Raw genomic sequence first — 25,732 nt, 5'->3', positions numbered from 1 at the left:
TGCATCTTACTTGAATTTTCCTCAGTGTGTGGTAGTATTAGCCATTCTTTTTACTTAAAATTCTTTTTCACCCGGATTGTTTATGACAGAGTTATTTCCTGGTTTTCTTGTTATTTTTTGTTGTGGTCTCCTTCATAACTGCCCCCCCCCACCCCGCCCCATTCCCTCATGAAGAATTTAAATGTGCAGTCTTTGGCACACCTCTCTTGACCATACACACACTCTAGGAGTGATTTTGACCATTTTAAAGCATTAGACAACATCTAAATATGTATGACTCTTACCTGTAGCTCTGAATTAAATCTCTGCTGGAAACACCTGTCTGGCTAGCTCACAAGCAACTGAAACTCAACAGTTGATATATAATATTATTAATCTTAAAAACACTTAATATTTAACTAGAATTAGCAATGAGATCAGAGAGGATGGACAGGAAACCTTCACACTTTGCTTTCTCTCCCCATCACTGCAAAAGGCTCTCTAAGACAACATGCCACTTTTATAGGCCATATCTCTGTAATGGCTTTCTACTGCTTTCATTGAGCTAAAATATTTCTGGAAACTTACATGCCTCCACATACCGTACCCAGTTCCAAGAACCTGTAAATGAAGGTGTCAGTGGGAAAGTTGAAGAATATATGCTTTTTCTTATTAGTGAGTTCTCTGAAAGCGGGTTCTTTAGAATAGTGACTGGCATGTGGAATGTATTTAAATAAATGTGAGTTGTATATAAATTCAGAGCTTTTTCAAGTTGACATGGCTTTAAGTTGATCTGTAGCACATGATTCTCAATGTACAAGTGCTCTCAGGGTTAGAATAGTAAGATAAAAGAGCCAGCCCTGTACACCTAGCCATATCTCTACCTGTTTGGTCCCCAACTGCCCAGACCCTATATGAATGAGAGATGTAATTATGCGGAGTTGTGGGGAGAGAGCTTGGGAAGGTATCACAGTCTCAGAGCTGATGAAATTCAAACTTATTTCAAGGCTCTCAAGACCTAGAGTCTAAATTTCTACTCTCCCAAAACTCTATCTGAATTTAAATGAATCCAAGATTGGATTGATCCTAAGTCCCTATAACCTCAATATGTCTCATCCTAAACTCATCACCTTCCCTAAACCAAAGTCTGGGGGTTTTTTTTTTTTTTTTTTTTTTTTTTTTACTTCCTTTATCTCTTGTTTCAGTGAACATTACATCTTCTATTCAGCTTCCTAAGCCATTGGGCTCTGAGCCACCCCTGACACCCTTCTTTTTCCTTAACCCTGTATGTCTCTGAGTTTCATCAGGTTTACCTTCTGAAGGGCTGTCTGGATTAGCCCTTTCTCACTGCCCTCACCATGTCACTTTTAATTCTCATTAGTTTCCGGTCTGTTTCTAGGCAGCAGCGAGTGGGTCTCCCTGCCAATCCGCTGTCTGCACTGACGTGAGAACTTTCCTTCTAGTATATACATTGGCCGTGTCATTCTCCTGTTTGGAATGTTTTATGACTTCCTGCTGCTTTGGGGGTGAACTCCGCCCTCCCTTAGCTGGGCAGTCCCCTGCTGCCCTCTCCTCCCTCTTTCCTTGTCTTCCTTTCCTCACACTCCTCGTTCAAGGAGAAACTGTAGTGCCTTGAAATCACCACCACACTCGTTGTGACCTCCATGCCTTTTCACATGGTTGCCTTTCTGCTGGAATGTCATCCCCTGTTTTCTTTTAGCCAAACATGGCTTGTCGTTCAAGATCCCACCTGGTTCTTGCTTCCCGGAGAAGTTTCACTTGATGCCCCCGTCCAGGTCGCATGGCCCCTGCTCTCACTCTGTGCTCCCCTCTTGCTTAGCCCACAGCACACTGTATAGTAGAATTCTTTTTTTTTTATTTTTTTTATTTTTTTTAAACTTTTTTTTAAATATATATATATTTTAATTTATTTCTAGGAGAGAGAGAGAGAGACAGCGTGAGCAGGGGAGGGTCAGAGAGAGAGGGAGTCACAGACTGAAACAGGCTCCAGGCTCCGAGCTGGCAGTCAGCACAGAGCCCGACGCGGGGCTCGAACCCACGAACCGCGAGATCGTGACCTAAGCGAAAGTCGGACGCTTAACCGACTAAGCCACCCAGGCGCCCCCTGTATAGTAGAATTCTTACCAGCTCTTGACTCTTTCTCTCCACAAGAGGGTGAGCCTAGTGAAGGCTGATTTTTGTGTCCTGTATGTGTGTGATTCCTGTGCCTAGCAGAGTTACTGATGTATTGTAGCCCTTGGGACCTATTTTATGACGAAAGAGTGGATAAATGAAACCACATCCCCCTTTCTCCCTAAGAATTTTAGGCCTTGCTGATGGATTCTCTTGATAGGGGAATGAAGCATTAAAGAGATTTCCTTGGCTTATTCCCTCAGGTCTTCTTTTTATTCCTCCCTTTTTCTTTATAGTAGCATGTGGAGGCTAAATCGTACAGAACCACATTCTGCAACTTGGGAGGCCCACTGCGTGCTGGAGAGAAAGGAGAGCTGGAGTCACTGAGTGCTATGTATTTAAAGTCTATGCTTTGGTAGAGAAGAAGGGTTATGTGTGTTACTCATCTGGCTAAATTAGGAGGGAAATGTTGAGCAGGAATTCAGGGCATATTCTGTGTACAGGAAAAGAGTGGATTCGATTTGGGCCTTCTTTGGCCTTTGTCATTTGGGGACCTGAGGGTAGTGGTAAGCCAGTGCCCTTCCTTGGTTCCTCTTATGATAAAACTGGTATGAACACCCTACAGCCTTCCCTTCTATAGCCTCATCTTTTCTGCTTCCCTCAATCGCAAATCTCATCCAGAGTTTCCTGAAGCATTAGGAAGAGACACAGAAGACTGGAAACCATTATGGAAGCTCCCACCAGGGAGATAGATTCCTCCCTGTTTCTCACTGCCTGTCTCCTTTCTGCTTCTTCATTATAACTGGAGTGTTCCAGACTCCTACCGCATATCCCTCAAATATGTTAGATTTGTTTTTAGGGCACTGTGAGATCACCTCCAAAGGAAACATCCCATCCTAGAGCTTTATTTCTCAGTTTAGTCTCAGCACTGTTTATGTATATTTTGACCCTGGCTTAGAAACACCCAATTCAGTTCAGTTCAGCAGGTCATGGCTAGGCAGTAGGCCAGGCCCTGGAGTCCAAAGGAAACATCACCAACTGCTTCCAGTAGGCCATGTGCGGCGTAAGAAGAGAAGCTCTTGGCAGGGTTGAGAGCACCGCACAGGGGTCAGAGCAGCCCTCGCCACGCCTGCCCTGGCAGTGCCGGGGTGGTGCAGGCAGCCGCTAAGGTGGCCCCCCAATGCTCGATCCTCTTTCTTGCAGTATGGTCTGGATTTGACGACTCACTGCTAAAGACCAGAACACAGCAGAAGTGATGTTATGTCACTTACGAGATGAGGTTCTATAAAGATGGCTGCTTCAGTCAGGGGTTCAGAACAACAGGACTTGGTAAAGCAAAAGGAGGAACAGAAATGATGTTGAGGCTTTGGGGTACAATGCCTAGGTGGGTGTGGTGTCAGGGACTGAGATGCTGAAGATTGGATTAAAAACCAGTTTAGGCAGGGAAATGTTCTTCATCGTGATTTTCTATTTGGATATGAAGTTTGAGATGGGTATGCGACGATACAAATAACAATGTCTGCTAGGTAGGGCCGATTTAGGACCGAAGCTCAGAAAAGAGGATGGGGCTTGAGTATAAACTGGGGAATTGTCAGCACACACATGTTGTTTAATGAGACAGCACATATCGTCATGGGCGAGTACAGGTGGAGTCAAAGTGAGGACCCAGGACTGAGCCCTGAGTAATGTCAACCCTAAGAGGCTGTGTTGAAGACGAGCAAATTCATAAAGCAGGAGAGAGTGCGACACAGCTGCCAGAGAAGCTGGAGGGACTCCAGGCGCGAGCATTCTTGTGGGAAAGAAGGAAGTTCCCTGAGAAGATGGGAGTGGTCACCTTGGTCAAAGGGTTTTGAGAGGGTGAGGGAGTTTAGGAATGGGAAGTGGCCATCTGATTTGACCACATGGTGGTTGCTGGTGATATGAGGAATATTTCAAACTTGCAGAGGTGAGGGCTAACGTGAGCCCAGAAACACAAGGCTGCAGACAATATTTCATGTGACTAATCCTCAGGAATCTGTGCACCTATCAAATTTCAGTTTGATTTAATTTGATTTGTGGGATCCTCACTTTAGAAATCTAAAGTATAGGGGCGCCTGGGTGGCTCAGTCAGTTAACTGTTCAACTTCAGCTCAGGTCATGATCTCGCAGTCCGTGAGTTCGAGCCCCGCGACGGGCTCTGTGGTGACGGCTCACAGCCTGGAGTATGCTTCAGATTCTGTCTCCCTTTCTCTCTGCCCCTCCCCCACTCATGCTTCTCTCTCCCCTCTCTCTCAAAAGTAAATAAACATTAACAAAATTAAAAAAAAGAAATCTAAAGCATAATATTTGAACTGTTTTAAGCACCATATTTAAGATAGCTTGGCAAATTGCTTCTCAAAATGACTAGCCCTCATTTTTGCCACATAATTGAAAGATCAGAAGATGAATACAGTCAACTTGCCCTTCACCTTACCTAGCAATAATTGCAAGTTGCACACACAGATTATGAAAATGCTTCTTTATATTCTTGAATTCAGCCATCTTGAATGAATTCCAGATGCTAGATGCATCTTCTAGCATCTTCAATAAATAGCACCGTACACTTACAGTGACTATGTTAGATAAATAAAGGCTCAGGAAGTGTGTACGTATATCAACACTGCGTGGAAAGGAATTTTCCAGTTTTGAAAACTATACTACCTCAGGGGAAGAGAATCCTTCATTTAACCCCTCAGCAACTCAGTGGCTCAGCAGCACAAAATAACACTAGGAAAACTATGCGGCACACTGAGTAAGTGTGACGTGGTCAATTTATTCATAGTCTATTTTTGCAGGGATCTCTTTGAGCTATGCCAGGATTAATGTGTGTGGTTTATGCATAGCCATGATGCTCTCAGGAGACTTAATGTAATAAAAATATAAACCCACAGATAAGTCTTCTTTTTGTGATGTTCTGGTAATCACAGGATTAGGGTCGGCAACCCAACAGCGCTGCTGGCTCTTCCTCAAAGCCTGGGCGTGTGGCTTGCGGGCCAGACATAGGGGTTGCTTTAGGTTAGCGCAGGGCAGGGGCCGGACAGAACTGTGCTGACTAGGGAAAGTCCTAGAGATTTTGAGCTGTGATATACACAGGCCTTTATGCGTTATCACAACACGTACTCAAGGGTGCACACATTTTCTGTGGTTTCTCTTTCTTTGCGAGCAAAGTACAATTTGGAGATGTTTCTTTGACAATAGCCTAATTAGACGGTTGCTGATTGTACGTCTCTGGATTAGGAAATATTTGAGACTGCAATAAACTGATTTTTAGGCACCCTTTGTTCTCTGACATTTTCTTTTTAAAAATCTTTTTCTGATTTTAGCCATTCCCTGTAAAAAATAAGAAGGCAACCATAAGATATTGAGAATCAAAACAATAGTCAGTCATTTCACAGACATGCCCAGACTTGGAAAACAAATATTATTACCACGTTTTGCATTTATATCTGAGCTTCTTTCATATTATATGTAGAGAAAATACATGCTAAATAAGATATGAAGCACACTGCACATGGTTTTGCGTACATTTCTACCATCACTGATTATTACATATTTTATTTTAACGTACAGATACACTATTATCTGTGTAAGCATTCTCCCATTGTATGTAGGTCCAGTTTCTGACTATTAGGAATAAAATGTCAGCGTCTTATCCCTTGTGTTTTTGTGATGCTGTAATTATGGCCTTCCGATAATTAAAGAAATGGAACTACTGAGTCAAAGTGTGTGAATAATAATGAGGCCCTTGGCATGTGTTTTCAAGTTTCCTTCCAGATGTTTTTGCTGATGCACACTCTGTCACAACGTTCTCAGTTTTGAACTCATTATGGCAATTTGATGGGTGAAAAAGATACCTCGTGGTTTTTTGTTGTTAGTATGAAGTGTGACCTTTTGCCATTATGTATTTTCCATTAATACTTCTTCTCTTGTAAAGTATTAGTTTGTTCTTAGTTTATTTTTCCTCTAGGATATTTGTCTATTTCTCATTTAATTTAGAAGACATTTATACATTAAGAACTTTATTATATGGGGTGCCTGGGTGGCTCAGTTGGCTGAGCATCTGACTCTTGATTTTGGTGCAGGTCATGATCTCACGGTTTGTGAGTTCAAGCCCCGCATTGGGCTCTGTGTTGACAGCGTGAAGCCTGCTTGGGATTCTCTCTCTCCATCTCTCTGCCCCTCCCATGCTCTCGTGCTCTCTCTAAATAAATAAATGCATAAGTAAACAAACATTAAAAAAAATAACCTTATCATATACACTGCTACGCTTTCCCTTATTTGTTCACTTTGTTTTTTACGACTGAAAAAAAGATTTTAATTTTTATAAAACCTAATCTATCAGACTTATTTCTTATTTCCTCGCTCCAGCCTCTGTTTTGTGGTCATTAAAGTGCTCTGAATCCCCAGAAAAGATTATTTTCACTTATGTTCTCTTTTAGACTGTTTAGGAGTTCATAATTTTTATATTGACTTTTTCAGTGAATCCAGAATTATTCTTACTCTATCATGGAAAGCAGAAATATGACATTATTTCTTAAGGCATAAATTGTTCCACCACTATTTATTAAATAATCTTTTATTTATCCCATTGATCTGAAATCTCTTCTTTTTAGAATATTCTAGCCGTTAGGGTGATAAATTGGTAGGCCAGGGAAAGGCAAAAGGAATTTTTTGAATGACGACTAAGATGCTTGCATAGAATGATGTGCTAAAACATTCTGGAGCAATGTAGGAGCAAACTAGAGTGCCCTAATTGATTAGTGATGTCTCCCATGAGCACACGAATGTAAACATGCTTTATATCTGTACACTGTGTTTCATTAATATATGTTCCTTGTTGACCCACTGTCATATGCTGTAGCTTTATACATCTAATTATGTAGCCCCAATATACATAAAAGAAAATTTATAGAATTACTATGAGAAATTGGCAAATCTATAGCCTCTGTGGAAGATTTTAACATACCTCTCTATAATTGTTAATTTAAGTGTAAAATGGTAGGTTTTCCCCACCTTTATTATTTATTTATTTTTTAATATTTATTTTTGAGAGAGAAAGAGAGAGAGACAGAGAGAGAGAGGGGGGAGGAGACAGAGTGGGGAAGAGGCAGAGAGAGAGGGAGACAGAATCTGAAGCAGGCTTTTGGCTCCGAGCTGTCAGCACAGAGCCTGATGCGGGGCTTAGAACCCATGGACCGCGGCACGGGATCATGACCTGAGCCAAGATGGACGCTCAACCAACTGAGCCACCCAGGTGCCTTCCCCCCAGGTTATTTATTTACCTTTATTTAAGGTTTATTTGACAAATTTGTAAGATGTTTAAACTATACAACTTGATGATTTGATATATGTATGTATTGTGAAATGATTCCAACAATCAAATAATACATTCATTACCTCATATAGTTACCTTTTTAAAATTTTGTTTTTGGCAAGAACGTGTAAGATCTATGGTCTTAGTAAATTTCAAGTATACAATACAGTATTATTAACTATAGTCACCATGACATACATTAGGTTCTCACAACCCATTCAACTCATAACTGAAAGTTTGTACCCTTTTACAAACCTCTCCTTGTTTCCTCCTCCCTGCAGTTCGTGGGAACCACTATTCTACTCTTAGTTTCTATGAGTTTAACTTTTTTTTAGATTCTGCTAAATTATACCATACTGTAATGTGTGGTTTACCTCGTTTAGCAAAACGTCTTCCAGGTTCATCCGTGTTGTCATAAATGGCTTTCCTTCTTTTTTAAGGCTGAATAATGTTCTATTGTGTGTATATACCACATTTTCATTTTCCATCCATCCATTAATGGACACTTAGGTTGTTTCTTATGTTTATTTATTTATTTTGAGACAGAGAGAGGGAAAGAGAGAGAGGAATGTGTTGGGGGGAGAGGGGGGAAATATCCCAAGTAGGCCCCACACTGTCAGTGCAGAGCCCAGCACGGGGCTCCAACCCACAAACCCTGAGATCATGACCTAAGCCAAGACCTAGAGTTAGATGCTCAACCAGCTGAGCTACCCAGGTACCCCACTTAGGTTGCTTTCTTATCTTGGGTATTGTGAGTAATGCTGTAATGAATATGGGAGTTCAGATGTCTCTTGGAGATAATGAGTTTGTTTGCTTTGCTTAAATACCATGATGTGGAATTGCTGGAATGTATGGTAGTTCTGCTGCTCATTTCTTGATGAGCTTCCATAGTGTTTTTCACAGTGGCTGCAGCAATTTGTGTTCCTGCCAAAAGCATTCAAGTGTTTCCTTTTCTCTACATCCACTTGTCAACACTTGTCATATGTTGTCTTTTTGATGCTAGCCATTGTAATAGGTTTGAGATGGTGTCTCATAGTGGCTTCAATTTACATTTCCCTGATGATTAGTGATATTGAGTACCTTTTTATATACCTGGGGGCCATTTGTATGTCTTCTTCGGAAAAATGATATTTAGCTCTCATCCCATTTTGTAATTGGAGGGTTTTGTTTGTTTTTGCTATTAAGTTGTATAAGTTCTCCATATATTTTGGATATTAATCCCTCACAGCTGTATGATTTGCAGATATTTTCTCCTATCCCATAGGTTAATTTTTCATTTTGTTGATGGTTTCCTTTGCTGTGCAGAAGCTTTTTAATTTAATGTAGTCCCACTTGTTTATTTTTATTTTGGTTGCCTTTGCTTTTGGTGTCAAATCCAAAGCATCTTTGCTAAGACTAATGTCAAAGAGTTATTCCCCTATGTTCTCTTTTAGAGTTTTATAGTTTCGGGTCTTATGTTTAAGTCTTTAATCCATTTGGAGTTGATTTTTGTGTATGGTATAAGATAGGGGTCCAGTTTCATTCTTTTCATATGGAGATCCAATTTTCCCATCAACATTTATTGAAGAGACAGTCTTTTCCCCATTGTGTATTCTTGGTGTCTTTATGGAAAATTGGCTGAATTCATATATGTGGATTTATTTCTGAGTTCTCTATTCAGTTTCATTGATCTCTGTGTTTATTTTTTTGTTAATGCCATACTGGTTTGATTACTGTAGCTTTGTAGTGTAGTTTAAAAACAGGAAATGTGATGTCTGCCATTTTCTCTTCTTGCTCAAGAATGCTTTAGCTTTTTGGGGTCTTCTGCAGTTCCACACAAATTTTAGGATTGTTTCATCTGTTTTTGTGAAAAATGCCACTGGAATTTGACAGAGATTGCACTGAATATATAGATCGCTTTGGGTAGCATGGACATTTTAACAGTATCAGTTCTTTTAATACATATAAATTTTTCTATGTATTTGTGTCTTCTATTTCTTTCATCAGTTTTTAAATTTTTTTTTCTCTTTTTGTTTTTCTTTTGCAAGGAGAAATTCAGCAACAAATGAGTAATTGTATGAGATCGTTGAGTTTGGCCCAGTTCTGAGATTCAGTTTCTTAGTTTAATCTTTGGGATATTCATGTGGACACAGGTAAAATCTTACCTTATGGACTAAAAATGCTAGATCTCTTATATGAGAGAATAATAAGATGGGGGCTTGGAACAGAGAGAAGATGGACAATCAAGGCTCAAGTAGAGAGAGGCACATTAGAAAGGCCTGATTTGAGGTTTACCATAATGACATTAAAAGTAAGGAAGAGGTAGGTTTTGACATAGATGTGTTTTAATTTCAACTAAATAATGCTCAATTGTGCATGAAAATAGGCTCTTTGAATATTGCCCACAGCGAATGATCAAAGCACACACTTCATTTGTATGTAGGTGGGAGAAAAAGGTGGTTGCCCACCACATTCATTGTCTTAGCAGTACATTCTCACACATTATCACTGCCAGCATCTTGTCATTGAACTTAGCAGACAATAATATATTAAAAATGCATTTAATGTTGGATGACTGAAATACCAATTCATCAAATAACGGAGTCTTATTTGTATCATTCTTCAGTTCAAATCCAAAATGTTATAGACCACCCCTAGTGTAATGGCTGACACACATTAGGCGCTCAATAAATACAGGTTCAACAAATGATCCAGGGACTAAGATTTTAACTACCATGGAATTTTTGCCCGACAACATTATAATATGTAATTGTTTAATATGGCGCTTTGCCCCATAGTATTTAGCAGTAAAGCCTTTAAAACCAGATAAGACAAATACAACAATGAATACCTCTGCTGTTATGGAATTGTGTGTATTTATAATGTTCTTTTTTACTTTTCAAGTGTTATAAAATATCCACCTTGAATATTGTTGTCCATAGTTCATTGTTACAGAGATGGCTGTCCCAAGAACTTGGAGATAAAGATAAGAGAGCTGCCGTTAGAGTTATGCTCTGATGTTCCTGCGTGATGGGTAGTGCATGGACACAAAACATCATGAAAAGAAGATAAAGTGGGTCCAGGCTGGAAGGGCTTGGGTATAACCTGTTTTAATACATTCACCTATTTAATTAAAGTATTATTTTTAGAAAATATTTATTTACTTTTAAGAGAGCACAGAAAGGGTAGAGAGAGGGGGACAGAGGGTCCAAACCAGGCTTGGCACTGACAAGTTGACAGCACTGAGCCCAGTGTGGGACTCGAACTCACAAACCACGAGATCATGACCTGAGCTGAAGTCAGACAATCAACTGAGCCACCCAGGTGCCCCTGAAGTATTCTTAATCAGAAAGATAGTTCTGCTAAAACTTGGAAGACATGAATGAACAAATATCTTCAGAGGTTAGTATTAATCATACCCACCCCAGGAACATCCCAAGAAAACTGAGTTTTAGCAGGCAGGCGTAACATTTTTCTTAGAATTGTCCTTTACAAGATAATATGAAGAGCTAACTCTGCTTGCATGTTCACGCTTTGCCGGTCACTGTTCCAGGTGTTTTATATCTATTAATTTATTTAATCCTCATCGGAATGCTGGGAGGTGGGCACTATCACAGTCCTCCTTTTTAAATTTTTTTTAAAAATTTTTTATAGTTTATTTATTTTTGAGACAGAGAGAGACAGAGCATGAGCGGGGGAGGGGCAGAGAGAGAGGAAGACACAGAATCTGAAACAGGCTCCAGGCTCTGAGCTGTCAGCACAGAGCCTGATGCGGGGCTCGAACCCGTGAACCATGAGATCTGACCTGAGCCGAAGTCGGATGCCTAACCAACTGAGCCACCCAGGCGCCCCGTCCTCCTTTTATAAAGAATCTGATTTTGTAACTCGCTTAAGCTCACATAGTCACTAAGAGGCAGAGGCAGCATGTCAATCAAGGAAGCCTGAATCTAGCACCTGTGCTCTTAGCCATTGCTCTGCCCAGCTCCAGGATGAGCTTTCATTAGTTCATTTATCAAGCATGTCCTGAATGCTTGCAGATGTGCCAAGCACTGTGGTTGGCACTGAGGAGCTAGTGGGACTCCAAACAAACATGGTTCCTGCTCTCCTAGAACTTACAGTCTAGAGGCAGACAGATCTTAAAGCAACAGATGAGTATCCAAGTGAGGTAAGTGCTATAAAGGGAAATTACAGAGCGCTCTGGAGTGTTCGGTGGGGACCCTGTCTTAGATAAGAAGACCAAAAAAGGTGTCCCTAAGAAAGTGATAATTAAGCTAAGATTAGATGGATTAGTAAAAGTTAGTGAAGAATGGGGAAAGAATGTACCAGGCTTTGGGAGGAGCATGGCAAAGTGTTTCTAATCCCTTTGACAAGACTTCATAGGGAGATAGACATATCAGGCTCTCAGTGCCATTAAAAATAAATTTCTCCATGTCCCCTTGTTCTGACTTTATGTTCACTGAACAATTTTATGATACTTTGGCTTCACACAGACTTTAATAGTAAGAGAATGTACTGATTGTGCAGACTTAAAGTGTTTTGGTCATCATGAGAGGCCTTTCTCCTCATAAATTACTAAATCTACTTTTATATCAACCTCCAGTACACTGGCCTCTTCTTACCAAATTTGTCAATTTCAGACTCCAAGCGTTCACAGTAGAAGACCAGATCCTCAACTGGAATGACCTGGATTCCAGGTTGAGTTCCCACCCAGCTCCAACCTGCCTTACCTTTGATAAGTCAGTGCTAATATCCAAGCTCTCTCATTTGTGAAGTTTTATTTATATGCACTACTTAGTAGAATAAAAGAGAGATAAATAGTTTAAGAAAAAAATAGATTTAGTGAGCACACAATCCATGATTATTCTGATTAGTTTTACTAAAAAGGAAGTCCATCTGGGAAGGGTCTGAATGAAATCACGTTTTGAATATTTAGGGAATAAAACAGACACCATCTTGTGTTAGCAGTCATGTGCTGAGTGAGTAATGCTGGTATTCTTTTATGAGATTGTTTCAGTTTAAGACTGTAGTAAACGGCGCTAGTAAGTGTTTCCCCACTATAAGCATGGAAACGAGACTTACTCATAATATTTATTTCTTCTCCAGAGTGCCTTTGCAGACCTGAAACATCTGAACTAACAAAAGGCCTCCAACTTATAATACAACACAGCTGCTCTGAGGATTGCGTGCGTGCATATGTGTATGTGCGATGGGAGGGGATTTCCTTGTATTTATTCATTTATGTGTCCTCTGGAGAAGGGGCAAGTTTAGTCCAACTGGAATTCTAAGTGTCTTTTACTGGGCATTTGTTAGATGTAAAAAGTTGGCTCATGTCTAAAGTATCTTCCAGGCAGTATGCAGCTGAGAGCCATAAAACACAAGATTGTGTATCGTTTGGGAGCAGTGGCACTAATGAGTGGCATTTTCACAGTGAACAACTTATTTTTCTACCGGTGCAGAATAGTGCAGGTATTACTAAGAGCTGGGATATTATGAAGCCTATTATCAAAAGCTGTGTTATATTATTTGCTATTAATAACTATTTACAGTCAATAAATTAACCCCAACACATGCCTATGCTTTCAATACAGCATAAGCAAAACTGGCTATCAGCTCTAATAATCCAGCTCTTTCCTTCTTCTTCACATTTGTCTTCTCAAATTGGTCGAACAAAGCATGGGAGAACTTCAATGGTACCAATTTAAGAATGGTCTAGATGTGCTAAGAAAACTTTTCTTCTCGACTCTTCTGTTTCTTTCCAAAACCTGTTCATTCTTTTAATTAAGCAACCTGACTGTGCAAATACAGTGACGAGTCCATCTCTAACTGGGAGCTCACAGTCTGCGTAGGGAGATGAGTGAGTACATCACCAATTAGGATGGGATGGATAAGTGCTAGAGAGGCATGTTTAGAGCACTCTAGGGGAACACTCCGGGCACTTATGGGGGGTCTGGCATGATTAGAGCAGTCTAAGATGACTCCCCAGAGAGGGTAGCCTTTGAGCTGAACAGTTGCTAACTAGGTAGATGTGAGGGCAGGAAGCAAAGCTCATAGGAAGCAGCCTCTCCAAGAGGTGGGTCTATGAAAAAAAAGTGCTATTTCCCTTCTTGGCTCATTCATTTCTGCCTCCTACCTTTCTGTCAATGCTGAAAGAAAGTAACAACACAAGAATTCAAAGGAGGAGGTGAAATAAAATACAACAAAGACAATTGCAGATCACATTGCCATCTGTTGGACAAGTTAGCCACTTGACAACGGATGTCTAGCATTTCCCTCCCTAGTAACTAGTGGAATCAGCCAAGGAATGGAGCAACAACTAGTTTCTTATAAGAAACTAGGGAAGGGTACCATCCAAATGCTAAAATTTCTGTTAATTATAAGGCGCATGAGACTTGTTTAAAGAAGATTAATCAGGATTGACGTGCAAACCATTTGCCTTAGAAATTAGAGCCTTCTGAACATGAAGAAGAAATTGTCTTAGAAATTAGAGCCTTCCAAAAATTAAGAATTATAAACATATGTTAGTTTCTATCGTCCGTGGCTTGAGTTGGAAATAGACCATTGGATCATAGGAAAATCCTGCTCCTGGAAGGCCTTTGCCAGCTGCTGCTTACCAGACTCTGATGGTGTAAGTGATGTCGGGGAGGCCGACAGGACTCCAGACTAGCTGTCCCGAGAGTTCTGAGCCATGGAAGGCTTTATCAAGTCACTGGCTGCTAACAGTGGCGACACTGGAAAGCTTTGGTCAAGGTCTAGGCCACCTCCTGTTCAGAGGGCTAGGCTAAAATAGGGGTGGGCAGAGGTGGGGAATAGTCTTCCGGAGGGGGCACAGCTTCCGTGGGGTTTCCACAGCTTATGTCGTGACACCCAGCCATGCAGCATGAGGTATTTGGTGTGTACGTTTTGAGAGACACAGATGAGAAACTCCCCAGAAATGAGATTTACCTACCAGGACTGTCCACTACCCCACATCCCTCTGCATTCAATTTCTTTTTAAGTTTATTTATTTATGAGAGAGAGAGACAGCATGGGTGGGGGAGGGGCAGAGAGAGAGACACACACACACCCTGAATCTGAAGCAGGCTGCGGGTNCACATCCCTCTGCATTCAATTTCTTTTTAAGTTTATTTATTTATGAGAGAGAGAGAGAGAGAGAGCATGGGTGGGGGAGGGGCAGAGAGAGACACACACACACACCCTGAATCTAAAGCAGGCTGCGGGTTCTGAGCTGTCAGCACAGAGCCCAACGCGGGGCTTGAATGCACGAACCATGAGATCATGACCTGAGCTGAAGTCGGTCGCGTAACCAACTGAGACACCCAGGCGCCCCTCATCTGCACTCAAATTGACCTACCGGATCAAGGAGCTAGAGAGCAGCCTTACTTGGGGAAGTCCAGGAGGGTCCAAGCACCCTGTTTCTGGGAGATATACCAGGTGCTTATCAAAAGAATGAATAGAGAGAAGATACTTCTTTCACCACAAGTAGGGGAAAAAAACAGACCTTAAGAAATATCCGTTTCAAAACAAATTATTGTGGACAAAAGAACCAGGTTTTTTTTAATTATATAAGTAACAATTATAAAAGTAACAAATATTCAAAATGTTTTCAAAATTTCAAGTATAGAACTTCATTGTTGATACCTCTGTGTGTGTGCGCGCATGCGCCTATTTTTTTTTTTCTTTTTCCTTTTCTTTTTTCTTCTTCTCCTTTTCCTCCCTGCTACCCAACACCCAGACTTTCTCCCTTCCTACTCTCAGGGACTTACTAAGGAGTCAAGGCACTCACTCCCTTACACTGAAGAACCCGAAGGTTCCAGATTCTTCCCCCTTGCGTCCATCCCAGGTGGGCACATGAAGGGGATCAGCCATTCAGATGCTCCTAACCATGAATTTGAGTCTTGAGACTCAGACAAAGCCAGAGGTCCTGTAGAATTTATTCACTGTCATGGCACATGGCAGCAGCAGAGTTCAGGACAGAAGTGCTAGTGCCAACATGTCGCCAGAGCTCAATGTCTCCCGGGGCCATTGCTTTGGCACACGGCCTCCTGCCTAACTTTCCTTGGCTTATACCCATTTTTCAAGTTTGATTCAGTAGACTTCTTGTTGATTCTGTGAGCTTCATGATATTCTGCTTTCCCAACACACTCACTGGGATCAACCACCTACTGCGTTCTTAGTTGATGCTCTATTCCCCTTACCTGATTGAAAACCCTAATCCAGCAGTTTTTATCATCATGACTTAGGTGGTAGGCCCTGTGGTACACCTCACAGCTCAATCAGGTTAAAAATGTGACCTCATTAGGGGCAGCTGGGTGGCTCAGTCGGCTAACCATCCTAGTCTTGATTTCAGCTCAGGTCATGATCTCACAGTTTATGAAATCGAGTTCTGCACTGCCTGGGATTCTCTCTGCCTCTGCCCCCACCTCAAAATAAATAAGTAAAAACTTTTTTAAAAATGTGACCTGATTAGTTGTGTGGAACAAGCAGGTCTAATTTATCTTTTTGAATATCAGCCAATGATACCTCTCACACATGGGTGTCTCACAAGCTTTAGCAAGGCCTTCTCATGGCTCAAAGAGAAAGATGCCTGATTTATGATTTCTTGATAGCACTTACCATTTTATTTGGCTTTAGAGATGACTCTAGACACATCAGTCAAACAAGCTGTTTGCAAATCTTTCTTCTCAGCTGTTACTGGTGTCAGATTGTCTAACAAATAGAGGCACAAACAGATGTAATTTGTGACTGGTGGTGACCATTCTCTGTCATGCAATAGGCCAGCTGGTAGCACAATCCACAATACAGTCTATGACCTAACTCACAGACTCCTCATACACATGGACAGGGCTTAACTATCATACTCATAAAATAATAAAAGCTGTTGTAGGAAATTGATTTAAACGCTTGCTTGCAAACTTTATAGCTGAAAGATAGTATTTTATGTTGTGTTGTGTATTATAGCATGTATTCACATAATCAGATCATTCAAAGCAGAATTTTCCTTACATGATTATAAAATATATAGGTATTGCATGGCAACTATACTTAAAAAATTTTTTTTTAATATTTATTTTTGAGAGAGAAGGCATGAGCTGGGGAGGGGCAGAGAGAGAGGGAGACACAGCATCTGAAGCAGGCTCCAGACTCTGAGCTGTCAACATAGAGCCCGATGCAGGTGTCAAACTCATGAACCATGAGATCATGACCTGAGCCGAAGCAGGATGCTTAACCAACTGAGCCACCCAGGCATCCTTGCATGTCAACTATACTTTAAAGGAAAAAAAAAAAGTATATATATGTAGTTAGGGTAATTGAAAAATAGAACTTTGGTTAAAGAAGCAAAAGAGTATGTAATTGACAGTCCAGAGACATGACATATACTAATATGTGGTGTAAACACGTAGAGATACATATGTGTGCATGTGTGTGTGCATATAAATACACATATACATAAACATATACACCCACACATACAGATAGGTGGTATATGATGAAATTATAGCAGTTTTGTGAATAAAAAGGAAAATTTTGAAAGTTGTGCCAGCGTGTTTTTTTAATGATTTAGCAATCTTCACACCTTGTGTACATAAGCTGATTTCACATGAATTTAAATAACAAAAAGCCAAACTGTGTAATAGCCAGATGTATATATAGATAAATCTGAATGATTTTAGTATGGGAAAATATTTTCTAAGGATAAAAGCAATTTGAGGAATTTTAGAAAAGCAATAAATTTTACTTCTCCCAAATAAAAACATTTTATATTATAAAATTTTTTTTTAATGTTTTATTTATTTCTAGGAGAGAGAGAGAGACAGCCTGAGCAGGGGAGGGTCAGAGAGAGAGGGAGTCACAGACTGAAACAGGCTCCAGGCTCTGAGCTGGCAGTCAGCACAGGGCCCGACGCGGGGCTCGAACCCATGTACCGCGAGATCATGACCTAAGCGACAGTCGGACGCTTAACCGACTAAGCCACCCAGGCGCCCCAAAACATTTTATATTATAAAAAAATCACTGAGAAAACACCAAATTATTGAAATTCAAGTTGCCCAGTAAATAGTATTTCTCTACTCTGTTCCATTTCTGAACCTACTGAAAAATAACAGAGATCAGTCAAAAGAGACCAAAATATCACCTTTCTTATTATTAAGCTAACCTTGGAGGGTGTTGCTGGATAGTGATAGGCAGGTGTGCTAATGTAAAGTCTCTGAATTAGGCAGATATACCCATCCTCTCACAGCTAGCCTTGGACCATGCAAGGCCTTCATGAAACATGGGGCCTGCCCCTATCAAACTCACAACTTCAAAGAGCAGAACAGAACTAGTTTCTCTTGTCTCACTGGAGGGAGTTTTGCCCCCAAACTCATTGATGGGATCATGAAGCTTCTCTCTCTAAACAAATGATAGCAAGGTCAAGATATCCTGGGATTTTATGCAAATACAATTCACACATAGACATCAAGGATGAGGTAGAACCATTCTCCACCTAAGAGAAATTAAGTAAGTAAATACTTGTTACTGGAAATTAAGGAATTACCTAAGTAAATACTTGTTACTGAAATTGTAATCGATTACTAGCTATAGCACATAAAGAGCTTATGTAAACTATATAAAATAAAAAAATTCCAATTGACAATTCAACAAAGGACATAAAAATTCACTGGCTTTTCTCTCTCTGGCTAGGTTGTGGAAAGAAAACCACAGATTATTTTTGTTCTGTGGATTTGGATCCTGGCTGCTTTACCTGGGGGGAGTAATTTAATCTCTTTCTTTCTTCGTCTCTAAAATATTGTAATAATAACTATACCTACTTTGTGTGGATGTTTTGATAAGGAAATATACCATCCTGTGCTTAAAGATTTTAAATTATTCCTGAAAACCCTGTCATTAAGTGAATGACTATTATTTTTAAAAAGCCATTGATTTAAATAGAAATATTCTATTCAAACTAGGTAGTTCCCTAAGCATCAAGTGCATAAGAGGCATTCATATTCTTCTTTATAACATTTATATTATGGAATTCAGACCCTAATAACCCACAGTATTTGGTGACATGGATCTGTGATAGGGCTAGTTTGAAGGGAGCCATTGAAAACACATCGAAAACATTATCAGTACAATGCTTAAGGCTCTGAAAAGATAAAACTTTTTTACCACTTTAAAAGTATCTATTTATTGATATATTAATAATGTACTAACTGATACATTAATTAAGAAGCATACTAAATGTAATTTGATATAAAAAAAAGAGAGAAACAACTGATACAGAGCAAAGAGCTCTTTTTGAACCAAAATGCAAAATCTACAAAAATGTTAGTTATGAATTTGAATGCATCAAATAATGTAATGATAAGATAAAAAAACAAATGTGAATGAAAAGAAACATAACTGTGGAAAATTCTAGCATCTATTTTTAATGAAAAACCAAGTGGTCAAAAAATAAACATTATGTAGAGGATTTGAGAAGTATACCAGGACTGTAAATTTTGATTTTTATAGCATGCGAGTATAGACTAACTCTTCTCATAGCCCCTGTGGACATTTATTAAAATTAATCCTAAAATAACACTCAAAGAAAAATTCAATAAATCTTAAAAATAAGAAATATATTCTTCTTAAAGCAAAGTAATCCTTTCCTATATTACTCTTGGGTTAATGACATTGGGATATTTAGGATAACCTTAATGGCAATGATAACCTTAATATATCAAGAGTACTGACAAAATAAGTAGGGAAATCATGAATTATTCTGTTTTTTAAAAAGGGGTAAAAGACATGAATTCTATGCAATTCACAAACATCAAGCAGGCCATAAACCTATTAAAAGTTTGAATATACTTAATCAAAGACAGAATTTTTTTGGAAGTTATACTTTGTATGTATTTTGAAGCAAATGATATTTTAATATATAGTGTATATAGATATAAATATATAAAAATAAAGGGAAAAAAGAGTATAAATTAGTATTTCCTTTCTTGGGACCAATTTAAAAATAATACTTTAAAAATATAGATATATTTTAAAACAGAAGTTCTACTTTTATGAATGTATTCTGTGGAGACAATTAAGTATGTGACCCTATAATTAAGGAATTAGGCAATAGGATGTTCATGACAGTGTTATTTATGAGAACAAGAAATTGGAAACAATCCAAATTTCAGACAACATATTATTGGTTAACTAAATTATGATGTAGTTTTACAGCTGTAAAAAATCTGTTGTTGAAATATGACACAGCAATTTGTTTTTAATACATGGTTCATTTAAAAAATCTGGTTACTAAGCTCTTGTAGGATATATTCCATTTTTGTTAAACATGTGAATATAAAACTTGGCTATGCACTAAAATGTTCATAGTGATTTTATCTGTAATTACGGATTTTAAATTTCTTCCATCTGCCTAACTTCATTTTCTCCTTCTACAATACACATGTGAGATGAAAAAATAGTGTCTGTTAATAGTTTTAAGAAGTCATGTCTCCAATTTTTAATGCATATAGGAATTGGTTCTTCAAGTTAGCAGTGCCATCTGCTGATCAGCTTGGGAGTGTCTCTTCAGAACAACAAAAAATTTCAGAATTTGGGAAGTAATTCTCAAAATTAAGCATTATGAGATACTTAAGAGAAAAGAGGAATATACAAGAAGAAATCGTACAAAATTCACTTAGTGTAACTGATGTATGGTGCCATTTAAATAGTTTTCAGAATCTGAATATGGACTCTATCATTCTTTTATCCCTTTGTTTTACATTATAGCTTTATCATCTTCAATTTATAGCCATCCCTTTTCCTAGAAGTAATCCAAGAGAATATGAATTTTAGCCAAGTGTAGCTGCTAGCCAGAAAATTGTAATGAATTCCAAATCTCAAGGCAAAGTCATAAATGGGAAAATGGATCAGGTCAGAAGTTGGGGTAAAAACAAACAAGGAACAGATAAGGGAAAATTGTTTAGGACAACAGTAGTGAAAAAGAATGTATTGATAGACCTCTTTTATATGAAGAGATGAGTATCTGTCACAAAGATAAGTCTAATAGCTTATAGGCAACAATTAAGACACATACAGCCTACATTTTCCCATTCTGTTCAAAAAGATTTAATAATAGATTTGTCAGATGTATCCACATATCCAGACACGTTTATATTTACAATAATCCCCAAATCTATCTATCCTGTCAAAACAAAGTAGTCTAGATAACCTGACAGTACTTCACCATAAACTGATGTTCAACTAGTGTTTCACATGTTACCTTTTTAATAGCCATTCCATAACACTATTTTAAGCTCAAAATCAAAATCGCTATAATTATCTTACCTAATCTATCTTTAATGTTGAGAAAACTTCAACAATATATAGCCACTTGCAATTGTCCCGTGTCCCCTTAATATCTCAAAGATGCTTCATAGTGCTTCAGGTATTTCAAAAGAAGTTTCTTTTTGAGCAGAGGCCTGAAGACTTTAACATGTCTTCTGCTGAGAAACATTTGTGCAGCTTTGTGGGATTTTTTTTGCTTAAAAAAAGACACATTTTTTCAAAGTTACTTTTAATTAAGTTGATGATAATATATTAAAATCCACCACTTAAAATTGTGGGAGTCTGAGGAGCCCAAAGCAAAGTCAGTAGCGTAGATTCAAATCTCCCAGCATGTCCTCTAAAAAAAAAAAAAAATCAGAACAACAAGAAGAACAGATAAAACTATGCAAAACTCATACAGTAGAGAAGGTCCAAAGTTTACATGTAAAATTAGAAAAATTAAAAGACCAGTAAACTATACCTCATACTTGTGACAGAAGTGTGCTTTGAGAGCAATGACAGTCCATTAAAAACTGCATAAGAGAAAAAGAGAAATGTCAGTGGACCTAAGACTGATCTGAAAATCACTTCCAGAAAAAGGAAATCAACCCTACGTGTAAAAATACTGAAAAGTGGTAGTGATCTCCTGAAAGGGACTTAAAAGTGTACAGAGGATATAAGAAAGCAACTGGAAGAAAGAAAATTGTGGGGAAAGAGAAGAGTTAAGAAGATAAGAGAGACATGTCTCGGAAAATTCAGAGTGCATGACAAAAAGAAGCAAAGGAAATGTAAGATTCTGGAAGACAAAAGGAAATAAAATTGTCAAAGAGCACACATTTTCTTTACTCCCTACAGAAAATCAAGCACCATTTAAAAAGACGTTACACTTTTTTTATGCTGACAGAAGAAGGTGTTTTTGAATAAGAATCTCATAAGGGGCACCTGGCCAGTTCAGTTGGTAGAGTATGTGACTCTTGATCTTGGGGTTGTTAATTTGAACCCCTTCTTAAAAAAGAACGTCATACACTACCTCAAGCAAGGACACAGTCTTTGTACAAATTACTGTTAAAACAAAAATGAAAATTGAAAGCGTTTATCTGATGAATTTTTCCTCAAACAGAAGAAAGCAGAAGGAAACTATAACACAGTGCTCCAAGAGGAATTAAATATTCTGAAACCAGACTTTTGGAACTAAAACAAAACACAAAACAGGTTGCATCAAACATCCAAGAGTCAAGAACAGAAGGAAACGAAATGGGGGTTGAGTGAATTGGAGGGGGAAGGGAATCATGTAAAAAAATAAAGACTAAATTATGGGGAACCCAAGGAAGAAAAGATGTGAGTGAACACTTAATGAAGTGTAATGAAAAATAGTAATGAAACAGCCATGAGAATGAAAAATAAACAAGAGGTTTTTAATTTTTTTTAATGTTTTGTTTCTGAGAGAGAAAGAGAGAGAGAGAGCGTGAGCAGGGAGAGTCAGAAAGAGAGGGAGACACAGAATATGAAGCAGTCTCCAGGCTCTGAGCTAGCTGTCAGCACAGAGCCTGACACGGGGCTCAAACCCACAAACTGTGAGATCATGACCTGAGTTGAAATTGGATGCTTAACTGACTGAGCCACCCAGGTGCCCCAACAAGAGATTTTTAAAAGGCCAAAGAAAAGTGACTGAGATGGTTTTCAAGCAAAGAAGAACTAACTTATGTAAAATTGCATTTTCAGGAGGAGAAAAAATTAAACAATACAGCAGAATTAATACACAAAGTTATTATCTAAGTAGACCCTCTGGAAATAAACAAGACCTATATTTACATATTGAAAGGGCCTAGAAAGTACCAGGGAAAATTGACCCAGAATGATAAATACTGTGATATACCCCATTAGACCTATGAGTCTGAAACCATTAGACTTTAAAAAATAGGAAAAAGAGGGGCACCTAGGTGGCTCAGTCGGTTAAGTGTTCAACTTCGGATCAGGTCAGGATCTCATGGTTTGTGGGTTCAAGCCACCCACCAGCCTCTGTGCTGACAGCTCAGAGCCAAGTGCCTACTTCAGATTCTGTGCCTCCTTCTCTCTCTCTGCCCCTCCCCTGCTCATGCTCTCTGAGAGATTTATTTATCTCAAAAATAAATAAACTTAAAAAAAAATTTTAATTAGGAAGAAGATTCTCGAGGCCACCAGGTTAAAATAAATAAAATAAGTTACAAGAACAAGATAATTAGACCAGCATCAAATTTCTTAGAAAAGCCTAAGTAAAGCGAGGCATCAGTTGGCAGCATTTTCAAACAGCTCAAAGAAAGGAGATGTGAACCAAGAATTGTAGAAAGGCAAGTTGTCTTTCAGATACCGATGCCAATATGCTAGCGAGAAGGACATTCTGTGCTTAACAGGCCTTCTTGAGAAATCTACTAGAAAGAACCTCTGATAACCAAAGATATGACTGAGGAAACTTCAGCAAGAAAAAGACTAATGGCACACATTTAATATATTCAGTTGTAGGTCTAAGTAAGACCAAAACAAAACTGGAGACAAGCTTGGTGGAAGAATATGTTGTGTGCTGTGTATTATAAGTTATTCTTTGAAAATATAAAAAATGCAGCTAAACTATGGGAGGAGAAGGGGCAGCAAAAGAGGAAGGTAGGATAATTTCATTCTTTTAAAAATATATATTTTTTAATCTTTATTTATTTTTGAGAGAGAGAGACAGAGTGCAAGCAGGGAAGCAACAGAGAGAAGGAGACACAATCCAAAGCAGGCTCTAGGCTCTGAGCTGTCAGCACAGAGCCTGACACTGGGCTCGAACTCACAGCCGGGCCTGTGAGTTCACGACCTGAGCTGAAGTCAGACGCTCAACCGACTGAGCCATCCAGGCAACCCCAATTTTTTTTTAATGTTTATTTATTTTTGAGAGAGAGAGAGAGAGAGAGGAGCACGCACAAACAGGGGAGGGACAGAGAGAGGAGGAAACACAGAATCCAAAGTAAGTTCCAGGCTCTGAGCTGTCAGCTCAGTGGACCTGCGGCTCAAACCCGCAAACCGCAAGATCATGACCTGAGCTGAAGTCAGACACTTAACCGATTGAGTCATGCAAGTGCCCCACTAATTTCTTTCTTTTTAAAATATAAGGAATAGAGGAGAGTAAACGGATATCAGAAATAACTAATAAAATGTTGAGTTAAAGGTTAAAGAAGGAAGAGAGAACTAAGAGTTTTAAAAAATATATAAGGAGAAGGATAACACTAGAACTTTCTAAATAGCAAAAGATTATAATAGGTAAAAAGAAAGAAAAGAACAAAGAAAATGTATATGGAAAAGTTCAGCAAATATACATTGTAATTATAAAATAATATGATAAACTTGAGACCACAAATACCAAATTGTTAAGAGCTCAAGGATATATAAAGCTTCACATTCTGGTAGTAGAGTGTACCTACTCAAGTGCATGTGGCAGTCACAAAAATTGATCATATATTATGTGGAAAATATTCAATCAGTACCATGAACTAGAAATGTTATACATTATCTTATCACAGAGCCAAAAAAAAAAAAAAATTATTGACAACAAAAGTCCAGCTGGAAATTTAAAAGCCTTCCATTCAACAACTCTTGCTTAATAGATGAAGGGGGAATACAAACTGAAATTAAAGAATTTTTGAAAACTAATGACATGAAAACACTATATATCAGACTCTATTGGGTATATTTAAAATACCAATCAGAGGAAACTTCATACCCTTAAACACTTTTATGAACAAAAATGAAAGAATGAAAATAAATAAATTTCCAGCTCAAAATGCAAAGCAGGGGGTGGGGGGTTTAGGGAGAGAAGAAAGAAAGAAAAAAGATAAATAAACCAAAGAAAGAGAAAAGCCAGGAAGTAGTAAAGATAAAACCAAGAATTGTTGAGGTTCAGAATAGAAAACAGTAGATCTAATTCATAAATCTCCATTTTGCAGTGAAATAAAACACTAGACAAATACTAACTTAATCAAGAAAAATAGAAAGTTAAAAAATACTAAATGAGAAAACAAGTGGAAACAAACTGAATCAGAAGCAATTAAATTTCACAAGGGACTGATTTATAGATGTCTATATACATAAAAATTTAAAACCTTGATAAAATGGATAATTTCCTAAGGAAATTAGATTTGTGTCCTATGGCTGCCATAACAAAGTTCCACAAACTTGATGGTTTAAAACAAATTCTCATTGTATTCTTGGTTCACTTTCATTGCCACAAGAATGAAAAGGCTACTGGGGTTCAATTGTTTCTTTTTCCTTTTGTGTGTGTCTCTCCATAAGTTCTTAAGAACACATATCTTCTTAATTCACCATTTTGTATTTACAAACCAAGCTTGATGTCTTTGCTTCTTAAATGTAGTGCATTTCTACTTCTGAATTTCCCTTCACTTAATAATGCCAAAGATCAATGAAATTATCTTAATGTTCTAGTCTCAAGTATATTCTGCTAATAATTGATGAACTGATAGAATAGAGAGGGTATTATGCATTAGATTTTACTGCATTACAATAAATTGATTGGAAATGTTTAGGAAATTGTATGAAAATGTATGCTGAAGTTCAAGGCAATTGGATAGTTTAAAGGCTTATTAGAATAATGAGAGTTACGGGGCGCCAGGGTGGCTTAGTCGGTTAAGCGTCCGACTTTCGCTTAGGTCATGATCTCGCGGTTCGAGCCCTGCGTCGGGCTCTGTGCTGACAGCCAGCTCAGAGCCTGGAGCCTATTTCAGAGTCTGTGTCTCCCTCTCTCTCTGACCCTCCCCTGCTCACGCTGTCTCTCTCTCTCCTAGAAATTTAAAAAAAAAAAAAATAGAATAATGAGAGTTGGGATAGTTTTTGGTTACAGAGTCAGATAATGACAACCCCATCACAGATAAAATCACTGTTAGTGGCTTGGAATATGTTCTTTCAGACATTAAATGTGCATATACCTAATACATAAACATACACACAATATATCTATGCACCTTCATTTCTAAATATGGGGAAAATGCTGTT

The 25,732-nt window shown here is 38.5% G+C and overlaps 1 pseudogene; it reads left to right on the top strand.

Annotated features, from left to right (window-relative positions):
* Positions 1-25,732, top strand: part of LOC144236153 (S-formylglutathione hydrolase-like) — a 39,016-nt pseudogene that overhangs the window by 557 nt on the left and 12,727 nt on the right.

This window comes from Crocuta crocuta, unplaced genomic scaffold (genome assembly GCF_008692635.1).
Source record: "Crocuta crocuta isolate KB4526 unplaced genomic scaffold, BGI_CrCroc_1.0 scaffold95, whole genome shotgun sequence".
Classification (NCBI taxonomy): domain Eukaryota; kingdom Metazoa; phylum Chordata; class Mammalia; order Carnivora; family Hyaenidae; genus Crocuta; species Crocuta crocuta.
Note: the sequence above shows the minus strand (reverse complement) of the source record. Positions and strands in the feature narration are given on the sequence as shown.